Raw genomic sequence first — 9,117 nt, 5'->3', positions numbered from 1 at the left:
TCTGGTATGCATATTAAGGTGAACCCCGAACCAAAATTAAAAAAAAAAAAATTGCGTGGTGGTCCCTCCAAATTCCATACCAGGCCCTTCAGGTCTGGTATAGCTATTAAAGGGAAAATTAGAAAAAAATGGCGTGGGGGTCCCCAGCAAAAAAATTTAAGGGGGGCCCCCCATTCCAAAAGTTTGGGTTGTGGGGGTCTGCGGGCGGGGGCTTATCAGAATCTGGAAGCCTCTTTAACAACTGGACCCCCAGATCCCGGCCTCCTAAAGGGGGGGATTGCCAAATCACCCTGTCCTTATGTTAAGGGCATGTTGCCTGGTATAGTTCACCAAACTGCAGGGTCTAGTATGGATCTTTTATGGGGGACCTCATGCATTGATTTTGTTTTGTTATGTTTGCATGGAGTCCCCCAAAGTTCAGCACCGGATCTAAAGGGTCTGGTATGTATTTCCTGGGGGACCTTCCAATTTAGGTTTTATTTTGTATTATGTACCCCCTTAAAATCCATACCAGGCACAATGGTTTTCATTCTTGCTGTAGGGTGTGCTACAGCAAAAATTACATTTGAAAAAAAGGAAATCTATCACCAATACTCACTAAGTAAGTGGTTAACAATGTGAAAATAAATTAGATGTTTGTTTGTCAATAAAAGTGGCATCTATGCAAAAAGGAAATGTATAATAAAAAATTCAATTTAGAGGAAAAAAAATCGAAAAGGCGGTTATTGTTGCGGGAGAATGATTATCAATAGTAGAATATTCAATACATCAATATTTGAGAGAACATACAAGATATAATCAACATGGCATATTTACCCATTCCAAAATGGATACTAGTCTGGATTGTGCCAAGTAGCAGGAATCTTCATGAATGTAAAAATATGTATTCATGCATTGTGCATGAGTGTCAGTCTGTCTGGGAGTTTGTATCTCCCAGTGTCCCTTCTCTGGGTGGGTCCCTGAGCTTCCTCCTCTATGATAACTTTCTTGCTTCTTAAATATACTCTTAAACTATAAGATCATAAAATTATACTAAGTTCTGCCCAAAAGGTATGTGTTCTCTCCTCATTGGCAGGCAAAACTTAATAATTAACCTTTCATAGCCCACGTACACACGGTCAGAGATTTTGCCAACCAAATCCGTCGGATTTTGCCCGTCGGATTTAGTCCGATGGATTGTGTCCGAAACTGTTGCATACACACGGTCGGGCCAAGTTGGCGAAAAATCCGATCTTTCAGAACGTGATGACGTAATTTCAGGGGGGTTCAGCGCTCTCTTGTCCCCCCCCCCTCTTTTCCTACGGCCTGCCAGGTTGCGTGCTCAGATAAAGGGTCTGGTATGGATTTTTAGGGGGACCCCCACGTCATTTTTTTTTTTTTATTTGACAGGGGTTCCCCGTAATATCCACACTAGACCTGAATGGCCTGGTAATTGAATTTGGGGGAACCCCACGCTCCCCCCCCCATCAATGACTTTCAATGAGTGTTCTTTGTATTACGGGAGCCGACAATTCATTATAGCCGCGAGTGATTTTAAATGAATTTTTTTTCTGCAGAAACGACACTTTGTGCAGGGACTGTTCTAAGCACGAGAAACATGCGCCCCTTCGCAGGCATACTATAGACACCCCCCGCCCCCGGTACGAAATTTAATATTGGAATATTACACTTTTATTGTTTCACTTTAATCATTATTAAAATCACTGCTCCCGAAAAAACTGCAGTTTTTAAAACTTTTTTGCATTGATCCATTTCCCCTGGGGCAGGACCCAGGTCCCCAAACACTTTTTAGAACAGTAATTTGCATATTAGCCTTTAAAATTAGCACTTTAGATTTCTCCCATAGACTTGTACAGGGTGTTCCGTGGCTTTTCGAATTTACCGCGAACACCCCAAATTGTTCACTGTTCGCTGAACAGGCAATGTTCGAGTAGAACAGGAGTTCGACTCGAAGCTCATCCCTAATTGAGGGTTAGGAATGATAAGCTAGTGTGAGTAGTTGGATAGTACACATGCCAGAGATGGCCTGACGAATAGCTAGTGTGTGCTCGGAACTGTACAGTGGCTACTGCGAATACTGCCATGTAATTTTTCCTGAAAAATTGGATTAAGTTTGTTTGCATCATAAGCACGTGTCCCATTGTTTTTCATATAAATATATATATATATATATATATATATATATATATATATATATATATATATATATATATATATATATATATCTTTTTGATTTTTTTTTTTTTACTTTTGTTTACATAGTAGACGTTTTACACTAAAATCATTTTTTGATTTATGATGCATATATTAGTATGGAGCTTTATCCCTTCCGATCAAGATTATAAATATCCATTTCATTTCTCCCATTATAGTTTATAGAATAATCTCACTATCTCTGTTCTATATTTCCCAATATAAGCATGCAGTCTCCACATTTATTCCTTTATTCCTCTGGTCCGCCAGACCAAGTCCGCCGGATAGTCCGATCGTGTGTATGCGGCATAACTGTCAGTAACATAATATTTGACATTATAGTCAACCTTCTACTAGTGAGGAATAAAACAAATCAAATCTTCCCCCTTTGGGGTGTCAATACAAATCATTTGAGACAATAAAACTACCTTGTGCGGGTGGCTTCATCTTTTACCAAAATATCAAACCATTTAGGCCTCCTGATATTAATGTCTTTAGTATTCGGTCTTCCTCTGGAATTACCGTCTTCGGCGACTTCTTGAAATTAGGCTGTTTGAAGCGACCTGTTTATGTCAGAGGAATGAAATGACCACTGAAAAATAGCAGAATATTCAATATCTAATGCTCACCATCCCTCGGTAGGGATTTCAGGATCCTCATTACTGTGACCTGGGGAAAAACAAGGTGTTAGAACCTTTATTCAATGCATTCCTCTGATTTCTTTTAATATAGGCGCTTCAAAGGCTCTGTGGCCCTTGGCTGGCCACGGGATTTACCCCTTGAAGAAGTGTTATTCACATTCCGTACAGAAATGAAACCGTGTAACATATCCATAATTTGATCTATTTTGGTTTCCGTATTGCTTCCAGGTTTATCAGAATTGGGTTGTGGAACACGGTTTCTGTACTTTCTGGGGATTACTGGCTCAGATTGATCAGACATATTCCCAACAGAACCACTGTCTTCACTCTGAGATGGTTGTCTAGGCCTTAGTTGTTCCCTATTTTTCCGAGGATTTTGGGGTGTCCTACCCTGTGGTTGCTCCCTCTTTACCCGTGTAGGCCCCCAGGGCCAATTACACCAGTAATAGTGATGGTGTCTAACCTTAGGTTTAAATCTGACCCATAAGAGATACCCTATAGTTTCTCTTAAACCTCGGGTCTGGATCCCTTTGGCGATACTCCTGAGGTGGTCTTTGAACTCCCCCTCTAAAGGGTGGTCTCTGCTCCCCCCCTTCTGATGGGTGGGGAATCTGGTCTCCCACTGGGGAAACTCTGTGGCATATCTCCTCTGATTATATCAGCGTGTGTATTTTTCTTGGTTTTAGACTGTAATGATTGAGGAGATACATGTATTTCATCCACACATTTAGTTATGGTTTCAGGCCCTCCATTGTTTTCACCAGTCTGTTGGATAGAGTACAAATTGTTACTCTCTTTTACCAGATACTCCAGTGAACACACCCCTTTGTAGTCTTTTGCTAAATTCCCTTTTATGTGGGTAGGTGGGGCCTCAAAGAATATGGATTTAAACTCAGGTGTATTGTAATCTAGCTCCTTTTCTGCTAAATGGTAAGCACAGCCATAAATTTGGTGGGGCATTGATTACTGGTACATCTGAGATTGTGTATAGCCGCTCTAGCCACGTTAACATTTTTGTGCGGGCCAAATTTTAGATGACAGTGGTGTTTAATTTCTTGCCATGAAGTACCATACAGACCTTTTAAAGATTCACAGAATCTAAGGTGTTTGGTTTCAAACACCCATGGCAAGGAATTAATCATAGACTGGTCATCATTTAGGCCTAAAGCTGATAAAGTATTTTCATAGCTCTCAATGTGGTCAATAACACACATGGATCCCTTTTCCTTAAAGACTGGGACAGCATAATTTAAAAATGGTATTATTTCTGAGGCGTCCTGTTTAGGGGAGCCTGTCTTTTTCTCTGGTCCCAAAGAAAATTTATTAGACCTACTTTCATTTGGTGGTTTAGTTTTTACCCCCCTCCCCCTTTGCTCTACAGATGGCTCAGGGTAGGATATGGTTTCTTTTTTTTGATTCCTCCTCATTGTCTAACTCCCAAATTTCAGATTGAGAGTCAGATTTTGGAGTATTGTCAGATTCTATACTTTCAGGGTTAAGCATCTAAGCATTATCCTGGGGCATAAACGTCACTTGTTCTTTTAATTCTTTCGGTTGCTTAATTAGGGATTCCTGTCCTGACCTAAGTTGATTTGTTTCTTTTTAAATTTCCACTGCATATTACTCGGCAACTTTCTAAATTTCCACTATTAATTGTTCATACTCTTTAATTGGTGACTAGTGATGGACGAACTTCCGACGGGACGTTTCGCGAACGCGAAATGCGAACGGACCCAAACGTTCGCGAAACCGAACGTTCGCCGCGGGCCCCATTGACTTCAATGGGAGGCGAACTTTGCAAACCTTCATGTCGAATTTGCGGCCACGTGGTAATTATTAGGGGGTAAAACGTAGTCCCACCATCTGGACAATGACATAATACATGTATGAGGTGAATTTGGGATCGATAACTACAAGCATTTTTATTTTATTTGGGAAATTGTTCTAACAATTCAGGACTATGGAGCTAATGAAGGCAATGGAGGAGAGGGAAGGTCAGGGACCAGGGTAGGCAAAGAAGAGGGTGCAGGAGATGATCACCAGCAGCGTGACATACCGGAATGACACATGCACCGTGATAGAGGCATCTGACAGCAGCACCGTAATACAGAGCACTGACAGCAGCACCGTGACATACAGCGCTGACAGCAGCACCGTGACATACAGCGCTGACAGCAGCACCGTGACATACAGCGCTGACAGCAGCACCGTGACATACAGCGCTGACAGCAGCACCGTGACATACAGCGCTGACAGCAGCACCGTGACATACAGCGCTGACAGCAGCACCGTGACATACAGCGCTGACAGCAGCACCGTGACATACAGCGCTGACAGCAGCACCGTGACATACAGCGCTGACAGCAGCACCGTGACATACAGCGCTGACAGCAGCACCGTGACATACAGCGCTGACAGCAGCACCGTGACATACAGCGCTGACAGCAGCACCGTGACATACAGCACTGACAGCAGCACCGTAAGCAGCCCCAGGAGGAAGTCAGCACAGCACAGGGATGGTGTGATCCCCTCATAATAAGAACCCCCAGGAGGAAGTCAGCACAGCACAGGGATAGTGTGATCCCTTCATAATAAGAACCCCCAGGAGGAAGTCAGCACAGCACAGGGATATCATAAGCAGCCCCAGTAGAAATATGACACCGCTCAACCTCTTCAAAGAGGAGGGTAGGGGCATATAGTACGGTGTGCTTTTTTGGGTCAAGGAAGTGAGCCAAATGAATTAAGAAGGTCTGTGTGCTTGATTAAAAAAATAGTTTATAGACATATACATGGTCTACTGGTCACATGTGTTGAATTCCTCCGAGATCCATGCCTCATTCATTTTTAGAAATGTGAGGTAGTTAACACTGTCGTGAGCTAGGCGAGTACGCTTATCGGTCACAATCCCCCCTGCTGCGCTGAACGTCCTTTCGGACAGGACACTGGATGAGGGGCAAGCCAACAGTTCGATTGCAAATTGGGCAAGCTCTGGCCAGAGGTCAAGCCTGCCCACCCAGTAGTCTAGGGGTTCATCACTCCTCAGAGCGTCCACATCGGCCGTTAACCCAATGTAGTCGGACACCTGACGGTCTAGGCGTTCCCTGATGCTGGATCCGGATGACACCTGTCGATGGGTCGGCTGAAAGAATGACCTCATATCCGAAGTCACCAACACATCTTCAAACCGGCCTCTTCTTGCAGGCGCTGTTGGATTGGTACCCGCAAATCCTTCTCTGGGAGTGGGAATTGCTCCTCTGCCAGCGCACGCAAAAGCAGAATGCAGCATTTCTCGAAGCAAGGCCTGGAAGTGCTGCATTCTGACAGCCCTCTGCGACGGCGGTAACATTTCCGCCATTTTGTGTTTGTACCGGGGGGTCTAAGTACGTTGCCACCCAGTACTGGTCCTTGACCCTCATGCTTTTTATACGGGGGTCCCTATTAAAACACTGGAGCATGAAGGCCCCCATTTGCACTAAAGTGGAAGCGGTGTGGTGGCCTGGCTCCTGCTCATCATCCAGGATAATGTCGTCCTCTTCATTCTCCTCTCCCCATCCTCGCACAACAGGGATCCCAGAAAGGTTTAAAGCATGCTCTTCTTGCTCCTGCTCATCCGCCCCGGCACCATCCTCCTCTGACTCCTCATCAGACTCCTGTTGTTGACTTGTCTCAGATAGAGTAGCCCCCCCTGGGAATTCATCCAGCATTGCGACTTCCTCATCTTCCCGCTCCTGCTCCTCCACAGCCTGATCAATGAAACGACGCAATGCACGCTCCAGAAAGAAGGCATAAGGTACCATGTCACTGATGGCGCCATGGCTGCGACTGACCAGTTTGGTGATCTCCTCAAATGGCCGCAGAAGTCTGCATGTGTCGCGCATGAGCAGCCACTGGCGCGGTGAAAAAAAACCCAGCTCCCCAGAACCGTTTCTTTCGCAGAGTTCATACAGGTAGACGTTAACTGCACGTTTCTGCTGGAGCAGCCTATCAAGCATATAGAAGGTTGAGTTCCATCGCGTCGGGCAATCGCAAATAAGACGTCTGACCGGCAGATGGTGTCGCCGCTGAATGTCAGCAAGGCGAGCCATGGCCGTGTAAGATCTTCTGAAATGGGCCGAGATTTTCCTTGCCTGCCGCAAGATGTCCTGGACCCCAGGGTATTTGACAAGGAATCGCTGCACGACCAAGTTTAAGACGTGTGCCATGCACGGCACGTGCGTGATTTTGCCCTGTTTCAATGCGCTAAGCAGATTGGCACCGTTGTCACACACCACTTTACCAACTGTCAAATTGAGCGGTGTTAGCCACTCATCTGCCTGTGAACGCAAAGCTGAAAGGAGTGCCGGGCCAGTGTGGCTCTTTGCTTCCAGGCACAACAGACGCAGCACGGCATGGCAACGTCTCACCTGGCATGTGGAATAGGTTCTGGGGAGCTTGGGCGGTGCAGTGGAAGAGACGCTAGCAGCGGAAAAGGAGGAGGCAGCTGAGGAGGAGAGGGAGGAGGATGGAGTAGGAGGAGGAGAAGAAGAGTCAGGCCTGCATGCAATCCGTGGCGGTAAAACCAAATCTACACGGGTGCCACGGGTTACATGCTTGACGGCCGTCAGAAGGTTCACCCAGTGGGCAGTAAAACTGATATACCTTCCCTGCCCGTGTTTGCTAGACCACGTGTCTGTGGTCAGATGTATCTTGGCACCGACACTGTGTGCCAGAGATACATTCACTTGCCGCTGAACATGGCCATATAGCTCTGGGATGCCCTTCTCTGAGAAATACTTCCTTCCTGGGACCTTCCATTGTGGTGTTCCAATGGCCACAAATTTGCGAAAGGCCTCCGAGTCCACCAGTTTATATGGCAGTAGTTGGCGGGCTATGAGTTCTGACAAGCCAGCCGCCAACCGTTGGGCAAGAGGGTTATCCGGCGTCATCATTTTTTTACGCTCAAACATTAGGCCCACGGAAGCCTGCCTTTTTGCAGAAAAATGTGAGCTTGGCGTGATGGAAGGTGGAGTGGAGGACAATTGTGAGGAGAGAGGAGAAGGAGAAGTAGAAGACGAGGCTGGACGGTGAGAGCCTGCAGTGTGGCTTTGTGTGTTCCGTTGCTCCCACTGGGCTCGGTGATGGCTGCTCATGTGCCTTCTTAAGGCGGTCGTCCCTAGGTGAGTATTGGGCTTACCGCGACTAACGCGTTGACTGCAAAGATTGCAGATGGCAACGCTATTGTCAGCAGCGGACACGTTAAAAAAAGCCCACACTGCGGAGCCATGTGCCGGTGTCCTGGGAGCGCCAGATGTGACCGTACATGGTCGATGACTCGCTCCTGATACATTTGCAGTCTGCTTTGTCCCTGCTGTGCAATGTAAGTCATTGCTGCTTCTCCTCCCTATCTGCTGGTCCATATCTCCCTCTGAACTCCCCTCCTCTTCCTCTCTTGTGGGCACCCACGTGACATCACTAGACACGTCATCATCAACGTCACCTTCCCCACCGCTATAAGTAGAGATCTCGGAGTAGGCAGCAACACCGGGGACCAACCTCCTCCTTGGGCTGATCTGGGTACTGGCGTCAGACTGCTGAGTAGCGCTTGTTGCTACCTCCTCTTCCTGATCCAATACCAAGAGTGGCTGCGCATCAGAAATGTCCTCTTGATATGGATCGGAAAATAATTCCAGTGACTCAAGCGGAAGGTATGTGGTGGTGGTGGTGGTGGTCGTGTTGTTGGTGGTAGTGTCTTTGGGGGTGCACATAGCAGAGAGTGAAGAAGAGGGTGCAGATCGAGAGGATGAGGAGGGTGCAGAAGAGTAAGGCTGAGCGAGCCACTCAACCAAGTCTGGTGCATCCTTTAAAGTAATTGAACGCACCTTCTGCAACTTCCCACTTTGGCTCAAGCCTGTTGCTCCTGCCCTACCCCTACCACCCCTGCGGAAGGGCCTGCCTCTTCCTCTGCCTGTCATTTTTTAAATGACCCTGTGACAAAACTCTTAGTCCCTATACCGATGAAGGACTGCTGCAGTATAGGGCAGCGGTCAGCAGTGGTGCACGTCAACCCTATCTATTGTGGACCGATAGCGGTCCTTACAGAACAGCAGACTGTACCGCACTCAAGCCTATGTACCGTAGCACCCTATACCAAGTTACCAGTCCTTATAAGAACTTTTGTGGACCAAGCAGGTTGTGTATTAGTGTTTAGCAGACTGTACGTCAGTCCCTATACCGCTGAAGGACTGCTGCAGTATAGGGCAGCGGTCAGCAGTGGTGCACGTCAACCCTATCTATTGTGGACCGA

Source organism: Lithobates pipiens, unplaced genomic scaffold (assembly GCF_037356315.1).
Source record: "Lithobates pipiens isolate NorthernLeopardFrog02 unplaced genomic scaffold, aLitPip1_a1.2 Scaffold_22, whole genome shotgun sequence".
NCBI classification, from domain to species: Eukaryota; Metazoa; Chordata; class Amphibia; order Anura; family Ranidae; genus Lithobates; species Lithobates pipiens.
The sequence above is the reverse complement of the archived record's forward strand: the minus strand, read 5'-3'. Positions refer to the sequence as shown.